The sequence below is a fragment of the Narcine bancroftii genome, chromosome 3 (genome assembly GCF_036971445.1).
Source record: "Narcine bancroftii isolate sNarBan1 chromosome 3, sNarBan1.hap1, whole genome shotgun sequence".
In the NCBI taxonomy this organism is placed as follows: domain Eukaryota; kingdom Metazoa; phylum Chordata; class Chondrichthyes; order Torpediniformes; family Narcinidae; genus Narcine; species Narcine bancroftii.
The window spans coordinates 2,534,733-2,551,245 of record NC_091471.1 but is presented as its reverse complement, the minus strand read 5'-3'; the positions used below and the strand labels follow the sequence as shown (position 1 = coordinate 2,551,245).

At 40.6% G+C, this 16,513-nt stretch overlaps 1 protein-coding gene across 1 annotated transcript in view; it reads left to right on the top strand.

The window, feature by feature from the left end:
- Positions 1 to 7,682: 7,682 nt before the first annotated feature.
- The window catches only part of LOC138756931 (apolipoprotein L3-like), a 50,044-nt gene continuing 41,213 nt past the window's right edge, over positions 7,683 to 16,513 (top strand). Inside the window, exon 1 of the mRNA XM_069923380.1 lies at positions 7,683 to 8,236. The gene's annotated coding sequence lies outside the window, so the exon portion shown is untranslated. The remainder of the gene's footprint in view (positions 8,237 to 16,513) is intronic.

The following is a 16,513-nucleotide window of genomic DNA, read 5'->3' as shown; positions in this document are numbered from 1 at the left end:
GGAGAGTGAGGAGTTAATAGATTCAACTTTCAGGGAAATAGTTAACCCGAGACCAGATGTGTCAGGTAAGTGGGTAACTGTCAGGGGTGGGAAGAAAAATACCAGGAAAATGGAGAGCACACCTGTAACTACCCCTCTCAGCAACAGGTATATTGTGTTGGATGCTGTTGAGGGAGATGACCTGACAGAAGCTGGCCGCAGTGACCAGGTCGCTGGCACTGAGCATGGCACGGTGGTACAAAAGGTAACGAGGAATGCAGTGGTCATTGGGGACTCCATTGTCAGAGGTACAGACAAGAGATTCTGTGAGCCAGATAGGTATGCCTGCATGGTGTGCTGCCTCCCTGGTGCAAGGATATGGGATATCTCAAATCAGGTCCAGAGTATTCTAAAAGGAGAGGGCGAGCAGCCTGATGTCTTGGTACCAATGATATAGATAAAAAGAGGGAGGAGGTACTAAAAAAGGATTACAGCGAGCTAGGACAGAAGCTAAGAAACAGGACCACCAGGGTGGTGATCTCTGGATTGCTACCTGTGCCAAGTGCAACTGAGGACAAAAATGGAAGGTTAAGACAACTGCAAAAGCTTTTATAGAAATGTCAAGAGGAAAAGATTGGTGAAATCCAGAGTAGGTCCCTTGTAGTCAGAATCAAGGGAATATATAATGAGGAATAAGGAAATGCCAGGCCAATTAAATTCATACTTTAGTTCTGTTTTCACGAGAGGATACAAATAACCTCCCAAGGATGTTGGGAAACATAGAGACTAATGCAAGGGAGGAACTGAAAGAAATCAGTATCTCTAAGGACATGGTCTTGGGGGAACTGAAGGGATTGAAGGCCAATAAATCCCAAGGGCCTGATCATCTACATCCTAGGGTACTTAAAGAAGTGGACATTCAGATAGCAGATACTTTAAGAATTATTTTACAGAACTCGATAGACTCAGGATCAGTACCCATGGATTGGAGGGTAGCTAATGTTACCCCACTATTTAAAAAGGGGGGTAGAGAAAACGCGGGGAATTATAGGCCGGTGAGCCTTACATCAGTAGTGGGCAAAATGATGGAATCCATTATTAAGGATGTAATAGCGGAGCATATGACTAGCAGAGAAGGGATCGGACGGAGTCAACATGGATTTACAAAAGGTAAATCGTGCTTGACAAATCTATTGGAATTCTTTGAGATGGTGACAGGTAAAATAGATGGGGGAGAGCCAGTGGATGTAGTGTACCTGGACTTCCAAAAGGCCTTCGATAAGGTCCCTCATAAATGACTGGCTTACAAAATCATGGCTCATGGGATTGGGGGAAAAGTATTGATGTGGATTGAGAACTGGCTGGCAGGTAGAAGACAGAGAGTTGGGATAAATGGCTCGTTTTCTGAGTGGCAGGCGGTGACCAGTGGGGTGCCACAGGGATCTGTAATGGGACCCCAGCTGTTCACAATTTACATTAATGATCTGGATGAGGGGATTGGACGGAATATCTCCAAATTTGCAGATGACACGAAGCCTGGAGGGGTTGTGTGCACTGAAGAGGAGGTCAGGAAGCTCCAGTGTGATTTGAATAAATTGGGGGACTTGCAGATACATGGCAAATGCACTACAATGTGGATAAGTGTGAGGTTATCCACTTTGGTAATACAAACCAGAGGACAGATTACTATTTGAATGGCAATAGATTGGGAGATGGGAAAGTGCAGAGAGACCTAGGGGTTCTTGTGCACCAGTCACTGAAGGTGAGGATGCAGGACAGCAGGCAGTTAAAAAGGCAAATGGTATGTTGGCCTTGATATCAAGAGGGTTTGAGTATAGGAATAAGGATACCTTACTGCAGCTGTACAGGGTCTTGGTGAGACCCCACCTGGAGTATTGTGTGCAGTTTTGGTTACCTTATCTAAGGAAGGATGTTCTTGCAATGGAGGGAGTGCAGAGGCGATTCACCAGGCTGATACCTGGAATGGCAGGAATGCCTTATGAGGAAAGATTGCGCAAATTGGGATTGTACTCGCTGGAGTTTAGAAGATTGAGAGGGGATCTCATAGAGACCTATAAAATTCTGGCAGGACTGGACAGAATGGATGCGGATGGGATGTTTCCAAGGATGGGAAAATCCAGAACCCGGGGCCATGGTTTGAGGATAATAGGCAAACCATTTAGGACCGAGATGAGGAGGAATTTTTATACCCAGAGGGTGGTGAATCTGTGGAATTCATTGCCACAGAGGGCAGTAGAGGCAGGTTCATTGAATATATTTAAGAGGGAATTGGATCTATTTCTTCAGTATAAGGGAATTAGGGGTTACGGAGAGAAGGCAGGGATGGGGTACTGAACTTTAAGATTAGCCATGATCTCATTGAATGGCGGAGCAGGCTCGAAGGGCCGAATGACCTACTCCTGCTCCTATCTTCTATGTTTCTATGTCATCTGCCGTTAGTGGGTTTACCACACCCAGATTTTTAGGGTATTACTACCTTTGGGTGGGTTTTTTTTGTATTTTTCTGTTGAGGGGTTTCTTTTTGGAAGAATTATAGAGGGGAGCATTATTTTATAGTGTGTACATATATTAGTAGTTTAAAAAGATGTCTAAATTGAATTTTGCAACTTTTAATGTTCAGGGATTAAATAATCCAATTAAGAGAAAGAATATCGGCCTATATAAAAAAAATGAAAATTTATAGTGCTTTTTAACAAGAAAAACATTTGACTGAAAAAGAACATTTGAAATTGAAAAGAGATTGGGTTGGTCATGTTTTTTTCTTCTTTTTCAAATTCTAAGGCAAGAGGAGTAGCGATTTTGATTCATAAAAAATTGCCATTTGAATTGGAATCTTCAGAGGGGTACAGAGTAAACTGTAAATTATTTGCTGAATCTTGGACTTAACTGAATCTATATGCCCCTAATATACTCGATGAAGTTGATAATAAACAAATAAAGAATTTTCACCAATATCAAAACTCTCTTTCAATTGATTGAAATATTACAAAATATTACAAAACAATCTTGTAATATTTTTATACCCTTAGAATCCCAACTCTTTAAATGACTATTAAACATTGAAAAAGAAATAAGCTGATTATTATATAATGGAGTTAAAATTGACAATTTACCTTTTGATCCTAAAATCTTATTTTTTTTTAATCCATAGTTTTAATAGATGTTTTAATATTGGCATATTATATTCCCTCAAAAAATTTACATTCCATCGAAATATAAATTGATACACCTGAACTTGAGAAATACAGGCCATCTCAACTTTAGCCCAACTCAGGGGCTGGGCGAAATCCATTAATCTACTAATAAATTTCAACTGGGCTGCTTCATAATAATTTTGAAAATGAGGTAATTGAAGCCCACCTAATGCATATTTCCAAGTAAGTTTATTTAATGCTACCCGTGGTAGTTTACCTTTCCATAAAAATTCTCTTGTAACTTTATTTAAATCCTGAAAGAAACTTTGAAAGAGAACACGGTATTGATTGAAATAAATATTGAATACGAGAAAAAAATATTCATCTTAATACAATTAACTCGACCAATTAAAGTTAACGGAAGATCTTTCCACTTAATTAAATCTGCTTTAATCTTTTTTAATAATGGAACATAATTTAACGTATGAAGATCGATACTCAGTATTTACAATTATTCCTATATATTTAATTTTATCTGACCATTTCAGTTTTATAATGTTTTTATAGTCTGAATAATCTCCTTCTCTGACTGGCACAATTTCACTCTTATCCCAGTTAACTTTATATCCAGATAATGTTCCATATTGTAATAAACATTCCCATAAATGTGGCAATGATTGTTCTGGGTTTGTTAAATATATCAAAACATCATCTGCAAACAAATTAATCTTATACTCTTCATCCATAACTCTCATCCCTCTTATCTGTTCATTCTGCCTTATTGTTTGAACTAACGGTTCAATAGCCAATGCAAATGGGGCTGGTGACAATGGACAACCTTGTCAATTTAAATGATGAAGAAACTTGACCATTGTCATCACCCTAGCAGTCGGGTTCGTATATAAATCTTTAACCCTACCAATAAAAAAAGGGCTAAATTTAAACTTCTCCAATATTTTAAATAAAAAATCCATTTGACCCTATCAAAGGCTTTTTCCGCATCAAGCGCAAGATGGTTGGGCTGCTGTCGATATGCATCAATTGAAGAATATTATCTGAAGTATTTCTATTTTTAATAAAACCTGTTTGATCAACATGTATTAATTTAGGTAAATACTTAGCAAGTCGATTTGCTATTATTTTATAATCAACATTCAATAAAGAAATAGGTCTATACGAAGACACTTTCAATGGGTCAAACCAATCCAGGAGGCAGAAGAATGTTAAGAGGTGGGGGAGGGTACCTCTACACTGAAATGAACTGTATAAAAGTTGGGTGAGCCCCAGTATGTGTGTGTATTCCCAGGGTAATACAGGGAAGCACCCAACTTTGCACTGTTGTACAATAAATGTTCTTTGTTCTCAATTTTTGTCTCGAGCGAAATCTGTGAAGGTACTTCTGTTTCTCACAAGGAGACACTGCAGGGAGATAACATAGACTGCAGGGAGAGAGCAGTCACTGCATGGAAAGAGGACCCACTGCAGGGAGAGAACAGACAGTGCAGAGAAAAATCAGGGACTGCAGGGTGAGAGGAGATAGTGCAAGGAGAGAGCAGACAGTGCTGGGAGAGGGCAGTCAGTGCTGGTAGATATCAGACTCTGTGAGGAGCAAAGAGGCACTGCAGGGTGAAAGCAGACTCTGCAGGGAGAGGGCAGTCAGTGCAGGGAGAGAGGAGACATTGCTGGGAGAGAGGAGACATTGCTGGGAGAGAGCAGACAGTGCAGGGAGAGAGCGGCATTGCTTGGAGAGATCTGTCACCGCAGGGAGAGAGCGGGCATTGCTGGGAGAGAGCAGACAGTGCAGGGAGACTCACACTGGCAGGAAGTCCTCCCTATGGCGCTCCATTCTATCTAGTTGCTACTGTGTACCATGACCAATGCTACTCCTCACGAGCTCCTATTCAATTTCGAGAGAAGGTCGGCATCGGGAACTACGCACCCAACCTGGATCACCACTCCTAGTCCAGTCCTTCTCAGGAAGCACGTGAGGAGAAGCAAGACCGACCCCCTGGTGGAAAGGGTGAAACTGCTCCATGTACGCCTATGTGGAGTACCCAGATGGCAGGGAAGGCACCATGTCCATCAGGGACTTGGCACCCTTTGGAACAGAGGGTCCATTGCCTTAAGTGCCCTGACAGCCATAGAACTCATTTTCGCAACCCCTCGTCAGGGCCTCAGGGCATCTGATTCAGGAGGAAAGTGCATCCCCCTCCACCGTTAAGCCAGAGACCCAGCCAACCTCTCCTCCCTCACAAGGGGACCAGGAGACCCAAGGAGTCCAAGGCCCCCCGGTGCTAAGGCGCTTTACCAGGATCTCCAGAAGCCCGGACCACTTAAATCTGTAAAGTTGTAAATAACTGTGTATTTTTTTTACCATTTGTTTCTGAACCCATGTTCTCTGCCTTCATTTACAGACCCTAAATTCTACAGGAAGGGGTGAATGCAGTGAACTGGGATTCACTGGTAGGGAATTGTGCTGATGGCTGGCCCCAGCTCCCAGCTCCGCCACCATCTATGCACATATAACCCTGGTTGCCCGCCTAAACCCGGAACCCTTCCAAAGATTACTATGAGACCCTACCCTTAGTTAGGCCCGTGAGTCTGACGTCTGTGGTGGGCAAGTTGATGGAAAGTGTTCGGAGGGATGGTATTGACAAATATTTGGAGGTACAGGGATTGATAGGGAGTAATCAGCATGGTTTTGTCAGGGGTAGATCATGCTTGACAAACCTGATTGAGTTTTTCGAGGGGGTTACAAAAAAGGTTGATGAAGGGAAAGCTGTGGATGTTGTCTATTTAGACTTTAGTAAAGCTTTTGACAAAGTTCCCCACAGGAGGTTAGGAAAAAAGGTGGAGGCATTAGGTATAAATGAGGAGGTAGTGAAATGGATTCAGCAATGGTTGGATGGGAGGTGTCAGAGAGTAGTGGTAGAAAATTGTTTGTCCAATTGGAGGCAGGTGACTAGTGGAGTTCCTCAGGGATCGGTCCTGGGTCCACTATTGTTTGTTATATATATTAATGATCTGGAAGTAGGGGTGGAGAATTGGATAAGCAAGTTTGCGGATGATACAAAGATTGGTGGTGTTGTGGACAGTGAGGAAGATTACCGTAGATTAAAAGGTGATTTAGGAAGGCTGGAGGTGTGGGCTGAGAAATGGCTGATGGAATTTAATACAGATAAATGTGAGGTGCTGCATTTTGGAAAGGCAAATTTAAATAGGTCATATACATTGAATGGTAGACAATTGAGGAGTGCAGAGCAACAAAGGGATTTAGGAGTTATGATAAATATTAACCTCAAGGCTGATACTCAGGTAGATGGTGCGGTGAAGAAGGCATTTGGAATGTTGGCCTTCATAAATCGGAGAATTGAATTCAAGAGTAGGGAGGTTATGATGAAATTGTACTAGGCATTGGTGAGGCCAAATTTGGAGTACTGTGTACAGTTTTGGTCACCAAATTATAGGAAAGATATAAACAAAATAGAGAGAGTGCAGAGAAGGTTCACGAGAATGTTGACAGGATTTCAAGGTTTGAGTTACAGGGAAAGGTTGTGCAGACTGGGGCTTTTTTCTCTGGAGCGTAGAAGATTGAGGGGGGACTTGATAGAGGTGTTTAAGATTTTAAAAAGGACAGACAGAGTAAATGTGGATAGGCTTTTTCAATTAAGAGTGGGGGAGATTCAAACTAGAGGGCATGGTTTAAGATTGAAGGGGGAAAATTATAAGGGGAACATGAGGGGAAATTTCTTTACGCAGAGGGTGGTGGGGATGTGGAATGAGCTTCCGGCAGACGTGGTCGAGGCTGGATAGTTACATGGATAGGAGGGGACTAGAGGGGTATGGACCAGGTGCTGGTCAGTGGGACTAGGAGGGTGGGGATTTGCTACGGCATGGACTAGTAGGGCCGAACTGGCCTGTTCTGTGCTGTAAGTGGTTATATGGTTATATTTTTCTTTGGCTTGGCTTCGCGGACGAAGATTTATGGAGGGGGTAAAAAAGTCCACGTCAGCTGCAGGCTCGTTTGTGGCCGACAAGTCTGATGCGGGACAGGCAGACACGGTTGCAGCGGTTGCAGGGGAAAATTGGTTGGTTGGGGTTGGGTGTTGGGTTTTTCCTCCTTTGCCTTTTGTCAGTGAGGTGGGCTCTGCGGTCTTCTTCAAAGGAGGTTGCTGCCCGCCAAACTGTGAGGCGCCAAGATGCACGGTTTGAGGCGTTATCAGCCCACTGGCGGTGGTCAATGTGGTTATATGGTTATATGGTTAAAAGCTAATAAAAGTGTTTGTTCTCCCTCCAGTCGTGAGAGTTTTTATTCACACTACGTACTCCTTGGTTCTCGGATTCATTGATCTCTCTGTCATCAACTGTACTGTCACACCAAAAATCTTTCTACAGTCACACCCAGTTCCTGTTTTATAACATTCTTTGCAATTGTGCTTTAAATCAGGTATCTGTCATGGCCCAAGTACTCCTTTGTTTACCCAATGACGTACAAACAGATCAGGGCGTTGCCAGAAAGCCAAGCATTTATTGTCTGTCCTGACAGGCACTTGAGAAAGTGGTGGGCAGCCTTTGCGAACAGCAGTAGTCTATCTGGTGAAAGTACTCCCATTGGGAAGGTGTTCCAGGAGATCGACCCAGGGACAATTAGGGAGTGATCTCCTTTCACACTGGCATGAGTAGATTCATTTGTGAAGGAGTTGGGAATGGAATTGAATATCATGTACAACCCACTTCTGGCCTAATGAAGGGTGGAAGGTGATTGATCGAGCAATTGAAGATGGTTGGGCCTAAGACACTCTGCTCATGAGCTTCAGTGCAATGTCCTAGGATTGGATGGCTGATATTCACAACCTTCTTCTTTTGGACTTAATTTCATGGGATCATTTGGGCCAAACGAATTAATACTGCCTTTGTGCTCTGGATGAGTTGGCCAGAAGGGTTTGTATCCATGCTGCAGAACTGAATTGCTCCATGGCAATTATACTCTCCTCCTCTCTGGAATTCATTTCTTTGGTCCATGTTTGGAACAAGGCTCTGATGCGGTGCGGATCTGCATGCTTCTGCCAAATCCAAAACAGCTCTTTGTGTACAAATTATTGGTGAGTAACTGCTGCTTGAGAGCGTAGTTGTTCAACAACTACCATGACTTTGTCAGGAAGATACCCAAGTTTTAAATATACTCCACCTACCTGCCAGGTCCTTCTCATGTCCCTTCTAACTCAACTCAGTCTGTTCTTAATTCATACTGTATAATTCTCACGAGTTCTCCCTCTTTTTTGCTTCCTGAATTTAACATACACTTTCTTCATCAGCTGCCTTGCCTGTTTGGTAAGTTTTACAGTATTATGGTTTTTTTTAAAATCTTGCATATATGGAATTGTAACTTATAGCAGTGATGGCCTGTAATGCACAACCCTGCGGCCACAAGCCAAAACATTTTGTACATGCACAGTTCAATAAGCCTGATTATAATCCTAATGTTCTGTGTTCCATGAGGGGGGCAAGGAATGTTTACAGATGTTTTATCCCAGGGTGGATGATTCTAGAACAAGAAGCCACAGGTTAATATAGAAGCAGGCATGATTTTAGCATTCAAAAGACATTTGAACTGTAATATGGATAGGAAGATGTTGGGAAGAACTCGCCCAGAAAGTCAACTTGACCAGTAGAGATGACTTGGGAAGAAAAGCCTGTCCATGCTGCTTGCTGCCTTAAAGCAAATAGGGGTGGATAAATCACCAGGGCCTGACAAGATATTCCCTCAGACCTTGAGGGAGGCAAGTGTGGAAACTGTAGGAGTTCTGGCAGAAATATTTAAAATGTCCTCAGCCACAGGTGTGGTTCCAGAGGATTGGAGGATAGCTCACACTGTTCCACTGTTTAAAAAAGACACTGAGAATATTCCATGAAATTATAGGCATGTGAGCCTGACATCAGTTGTAACTAAGTTATTGGAAGGTGTTCTGTCAGATATTCAAGTATTTGGATGCATGTGACGAGTGATGTGCCTCAGGGATTGGTGCTGGGACCATTTGTTGTTTATCATCGATATCAATGATCTGGATGATAATGTGGTCAATTGGATCAGCAAGTTTTTAAAAGATACCAAGTTGTGGACAGTGAGGAAGGTTTTCAAAGCTTGTGCATGGATCTGGACCAGCTGGAAAAATGGGCTGCAAAATTACAGATGGAATTTAATGTGGACACGTGTGAGGTGTTGCACTTTGGGAGGACAAACCTTGGTGGGACATACACGGTAAAACACGGAAGTCGGCAAACACCACGGTTGAAGTAGAAACACAATGCTGGAAAAACTCTGCAAGTCAGTGTCCTTCATATAGCAAAGATGGTACCATGATGAAAGCCTCAAGCCTTAAACATCGGTGATGTATCTTTTCTTTATCTTTGCTGTATAAACTACACTGTTGAACCTGCTAAATTTCTCCAGCAATTTCCGTATTGCATTTTGAGTATAGGAGTTGGGATGTTATGGTAAAGTTGTATCAGACATTGGTGAGGGCAAATCTGGAGTATTGTATATAGTTTTGGTCACTGAACTACAGGAAAGATATCAATAAGATAGAAAGAGGATAGAGGAGATTTACTAGGATGGTGCCAGGACTTGAGGAACTGAGTTACAGGGAAAGGTTAAACAGGTTAGGACTTTATTCCCTGGAGCATCAGGAGGGGAGATTTGATAGATGTAAACAAAATTATGAGGGGGATAGATTATGAGGGCGTTTGAGGAGATTCGGTATGTGACCGAAGACTTGTAAAATCCTACAGGTGTACCGTGGAGAGCATTCTGGCTGATTGCATCACTGCCTGGTATGAAGGTACCAACTCTCAGGACAAGAATAAAGTCTAGAGGGTTGTTAACTCAGCCTATGGCATCACAGGCACCAAACATCTACATGAGATGGTGCCTTAAAAAAGTCGCCTCTATCCTCAAGGACTCCCACCACCCAGGCCATGTCCTCTTCACTCTGTTACCTCTGGGGAAAAAGTACAGGAGCTTAAAGACAAGCCCTCAGCAGCACAAGGGCAGCTTCTTCCCCGCTGCCATCAGATTCCTGAATGATCAGTGAACCACAGACATGGCCTCACTTTGACTTTTTGGTCACTATTTTTATTTGTTGTTGGAAAGTGGTTTATATAAATGTTTGCCCTGTGACGCTGCCTCAAAACAATTAATTTTGTGAATTGTTCATGATAATAAATTCTGATTCTGAGGTAATGTAAATGCAAGGAAGCATTTTCTACTGAGGTTAGGTGAGACAACTAGAGGACATAGGTTAAGGGTGAAAGGTCTGAAATTTAGGGGGTACATTAGGAGGAACATTTGAGAGTTGTGGATGTGTGGGATGAGATGCCAGATGAAATGGTGAATCCAGGCTCAATTTTAATATTTAAGAAGAGAGAGGAGTCACGTGATGGAGTAGTGGCCGGACGGTGAACTCCAGCCCTCTCCAGAAAAGTCGGGAAAAACAAGAGAAAATACAAAGGCACAGAAATAAAAGTTAAAGAAAAGTGAGTATAAAGGTGGAAAGAAGATGGCGACAAAAAAAGAAAAATCAAAATCAACGGTAAGAAGAGAGGAAGAGAAGACAACGGAGGAAGAAGGAGAAGGCCTTACCTGTCCGAAGAGGCCCGCTGTGGAGAGAGAAGCCCGCTTCCTCAGGTCGGTAGAAATAGGACTACAAAAATGGCTCGCAGAGCCGAGTAAAAGTGCGCAACCGCGCATGTGCGAGGAGTCGCGCATGCGCGATGCGCATGAAAAAAAACACACCGAAGGGAGGGGGGACCAGCTGGGGAGTCGATCTCCACAGCCGGCAATGACAGCTGCAGAACACCTGCAGCAAGAGGAGAACATAGAAGACAATGAAAACAAGAAAGAAGAGAAGAAAAGGGCAACAAAGAAACAACAGATGGTCAACCCAGAGGAAGAAGAAGAGGAAGAGGAAGAGTACAGGGAAATAGAAGAAGAAAAGAAAGGCAAGGTAAAGGATATACTTGCTCTTATTAAAGGATACATGGAGTCATTTAAAGAATGGCAAACACAGGAATTTAATGATTTAAGAAGAAGAATAAACAACACAGAAGAGAAAGTGAATAAAATAGATATGACCTTAACAGAAATGGGGAAAAAAATGGACAAGATGGAAGAACGGGCAGTAGCAGCAGAAATGGAGGTAGAAGACTTAAAAAAGAAATTGGAGGAATCTAATAAAAAAACTAAAGAGACACAAGAACTACTAGCTCAAAAAATAGATATAATGGAAAATTATAACAGAAGAAATAACATAAAGATAGTGGGCCTTAAGGAAGATGAAGAAGGCAAGAATATGAGGGAGTTTATAAAAGAGTGGATCCCTAAGACCCGAGGATGTCCAGAACTACAGCAAGAAATGGAAATAGAAAGGGCACATAGAGCATTGGCCTCTAAACCACAACCACAACAAAAACCAAGATCTATTGTAGTAAAATTCCGAAGATATACTACAAGAGAAAAGGTACTGGAGAAGACAATGGAAAAAGTAAGAGAGGGCAACAAACCACTGGAGTATAAAGGGCAAAAAATCTTCATTTATCCAGATATAAGTTTTGAACTCCTGAAGAAGAGAAAAGAGTTCAATACAGCAAAGGCGATTTTATGGAAGAAAGGGTATAAATTTATACTAAAGCATCCAGCGGTATTGAAAATATTTATTCCAGGACAACAAAACAGACTATTCTCGGATCCAGAAGAAGCACGAAAATTTGCAGAACAATTACAAAAATAGACTGAGGGATGAAGACGGGTAATGAGAGTTAAAATGATCACAATTGATATGTATGTGGGTAAAGACAAAAATAGACTGAGGGATGAAGACGGGTAATGAGAGTAAAAATGATCACGATTGATATGTATGTGGGTGAAGAGGTATAAGAGTGAATAGAGACAAGGTGCATACGTGAATGTATCTGTACTTAGAGGAAAATATAGATAGTATAGACAAGAATTAATAAGGGAAGGTAATGGAATAGGGAGAATAAGGAGGGAATTAAAAGAGTGACCTTTGTGACATATGAAAAGTGAAATCTTTTCTGGGGGGGGCTGGGTGGGGGGAAATAGCGGTCACTGCAAAATCAGTTGACGCTTGCGAGTGGATTCGCAAATCCAAATGGAGAGGGGAGATGTGGTTGTCCGACAAGGGATAAAGGACAACTCAGGAGGTGAAGGGGAGATTGGGGATAAATAAGATATAAATAGGAGAATAAGGAAAATGTTGGATGTTGTAGGAATGTTGTTTTATAAAGAGTTGAAAATAAGAAAACAGAAATGGAAAAGGAGGAAAGGTAATGATGGAAAAATGGAAAGAGAAGATAAACAAAATATAAAATGGCTACGCTGAACTATATTAATGGAATACATAACCAAATTAAAAGGAAGAAACTACTAAATTTACTGAAAAAGGAAAAAATTGATATAGCATTTGTCCAAGAAACACACTTAACTGAATTGGAGCACAAGAAATTAAAGAGAGATTGGGTAGGACATGTAACAGCAGCATCGTATAATTCAAAAGCAAGAGGAGTGGCTATATTAATTAGCAAAAATGTGCCATTTAAAATAGAAGAGGAAATAATAGATCCAGCAGGGAGATATGTTATGATAAAATGTCAGATATATTCAGAGTTTTGGAATCTACTTAATATATTTTCACCTAACGAAGAAGATCAAAAGTTTATGCAAGATATCTTTTTGAAGGTAGCTAATACGCAAGGGAACATACTAATAGGAGGGGATTTCAACCTGAATTTGGATCCAAATATGGATAAAACAGGGAAAAAAATTAACAGGAAGAACAAAGTAACCAAATTTATAATTAAATCAATGCAAGAAATGAAACTTTTGGATATATGGAGGAAACAAAACCCAAAAGGAAAGGAATACTCATACTACTCGACTAGACATAAAACATACTCAAGAATAGACCTATTTTTGTTATCAGCTAGTATGCAGGATAGAGTAAGAAAAACAGAATATAAAGCGAGAATGCTATCGGACCATTCACCCTTAATATTGACAGTAAAGCTAGAGGACATCCCTCCAAGAATGTATAGATGGAGATTAAACCCCATGCTACTTAAAAGACAGGATTTTATAGAATTTATTGATAAACAATTAAAAATGTATTTTGAAGTAAATACGGAATCAGTGGAAGATAAGTTTATACTATGGGACGCAATGAAAGCATTCATTGGAGGGCAAATAATAAGTTATGTAACCAAGATGAAGAAGGACTATAATCAGGAAACAGAGCAGTTGGAAAGGGAAATAGTAAACATAGAAAAAAAATTAGCAATGAAGGAAGATACAACTAAAAGAAGAGAATTGGCGGATAAAAAAATAAAATATGAAACATTACAAACATATAAGGTAGAGAAGAATATAATGAAGACAAAACAGAAATATTATGAACTAGGTGAAAAAACGCACAAAATCCTAGCATGGCAGCTTAAGACAGAGCAAGCTAAGAAAATGGTATTGGCATCAAGGAAAAAAGACAAACAAATTACATATAATCCAAAAGAAATTAAGGAAAACTTTAGAGAATTCTATGAACAATTATACCGAACTGAAAATGAAGGGAAAGAAGGGAAAATAGATGAATTTTTGACTAAAATTGAACCACCAAAACTACAAATAGAGGAACAAAATAAATTAACAGAACCATTTGGAACAGTAGAAATACAAGAGATAATAAAAAAATTACCAAATAATAAGACACCAGGAGAGGATGGATTTCCAATAGATTTCTACAAAACATTTAAAGACTTATTAATACCGCCCCTCCTGGATGTAATCAACCAGATTGATGAGACACAAAACTTACCAGATTCATGTAAAACAGCAATAATTACAGTGATACTAAAACAAGGGAAAGATCCACTCTCACCAGCGTCATATAGACCAATATCTTTGCTAAACACAGATTATAAGATAATAGCTAAACTATTAGCAAACAGATTAGCAGAACAGGTACCGAAAATGGTAAATTTAGACCAAACTGGATTTATCAAAAAAAGACGCACAACAGACAATATTTGTAAATTTATTAACTTAATTCATGCAGTAAAAGGAAATAAAGCACCTACAGTAGCAGTTGCTTTAGACGCAGAGAAGGCCTTCGACAGAGTAGAATGGAATTATTTGTTCAAAGTATTGCAAAAATTCAGTTTACCGGAGAAGTATATTAATTGGATTAAAGCATTATATAAGGGACCGTTAGCGAAAGTGACAGTAAATGGACATGTATCAAAGCAATTTAACTTAAGCAGGTCAACGCGGCAGGGATGCCCACTATCACCTTTATTGTTTGCGCTAGCTATAGAACCACTAGCAGAATTGATAAGAATAGATAATAATATAAAAGGAATAAAAATAAAAGACAGGGAATATAAAATCAGTCTATTTGCGGATGATGTTATAGTGTACTTAACAGAACCAGAACTATCAATAAAAGAATTATATAAGAAATTGAAGGAATATGGAGAAGTGTCGGGTTACAAGATAAACGTAAATAAAAGTGAAGCAATGCCTATGAATAATGCGGATTTCTCAAAATTTAAGAAGGAATCTCCATTCAGATGGCAAATGCAGGCAATAAGATACCTAGGTGTACAAATAAACAAAAATCTAGGCCAATTATATAAACTCAATTACAATCCACTATTGAAAAAATTACAGGACGATTTAGAGCATTGGAAAGATCTACCACTAACACTGATAGGAAGGATAAACTGTATTAAAATGAACATTTTTCCAAGGATATTATACTTTTTTCAGGCATTGCCAATACAACTGACAGAAAAATTCTTCAAAGAGTTAAAGAAAATAATAAGGAAATTTTTATGGAGAGGGGGGAAACCGAGGATAGCACTAGATAAATTAACAGAATGGTATAAACAAGGAGGCTTACAATTGCCAAACTTCAAAAATTATTATAGAGCCGCACAATTAAGATACCTATCAGATTTTTATCAAACAAGGGAAAAACCAGACTGGACGAGATTAGAATTAGATAAAATAGGGGAAAAGATACCTGAACACATATTATATAAATGGGACGAAAAATTGGTACAACATAGAAGTTCTCCAGTATTACATCATCTCCTCAATATTTGGAAGAAGATTCATGTAGAAAGAAATAAAACAAATTATCAATTACCAAAACTAATATTGACGCAAAATAAACTACTCCCTTTTACAATAGATAACCTTTCCTTTAGAGAATGGGAAGAAAAAGGGATTAAAAGAATAGAAAATTGTTTTTCAGGAAGTAGATTCTTATCCTTTGAACAAATGAGAGATAAGTACAATATAACTGGAGATACAGCGCTGGCATATTACCAACTGAGATCCTACTTGAAAGATAAATTAGGAAGCAATTTGAGTTTACCAGAGGGAAGTAACCTTGAATATGTGATTACAGATACAATGTTAATCAAAAGATTTATAACAAATATGTATATTCCTTCTTTGGCTTGGCTTCGCGGACGAAGATTTATGGAGGGGGTAAAAGTCCACGTCAGCTGCAGGCTCGTTTGTGGCTGACAAGTCCGATGCGGGACAGGCAGACACGGTTGCAGCGGCTGCAGGGGAAAATTGGTTGGTTGGGGTTGGGTGTTGGGTTTTTCCTCCTTTGCCTTTTGTCAGTGAGGTGGGCTCTGCAGTCTTCTTCGAAGGAGGTTGCTGCCCGCCAAACTGTGAGGCACCAAGATGCACGGTTTGAGGCGATTTCAGCCCACTGGCGGTGGTCAATGTGGCAGGCACCAAGAGATTTCTTTAGGCAGTCCTTGTACCTTTTCTTTGGTGCACCTCTGTCACGGTGGCCAGTGGAGAGCTCGCCATATAACACGATCTTGGGAAGGCGATGGTCCTCCATTCTGGAGACGTGACCCATCCAGCGCAGCTGGATCTTCAGCAGCGTGGACTCGATGCTGTCGACCTCTGCCATCTCGAGTACTTCGACGTTAGGGATGAAAGCGCTCCAATGGATGTTGAGGATGGAGCGGAGACAACGCTGGTGGAAGCGTTCTAGGAGCCGTAGGTGATGCTGGTAGAGGACCCATGGTTCGGAGCCGAACAGGAGTGTGGGTATGACAACGGCTCTGTATACGCTTATCTTTGTGAGGTTTTTCAGTTGGTTGTTTTTCCAGACTCTTTTGTGTAGTCTTACAAAGGCGCTATTTGCCTTGGCGAGTCTGTTGTCTATCTCGTTGTCGATCCTTGCATCTGATGAAATGGTGCAGCCGAGATAGGTAAACTGGTTGACCGTTTTGAGTTTTGTGTGCCCGATGGAGATGTGGGGGGGCTGGTAGTCATGGTG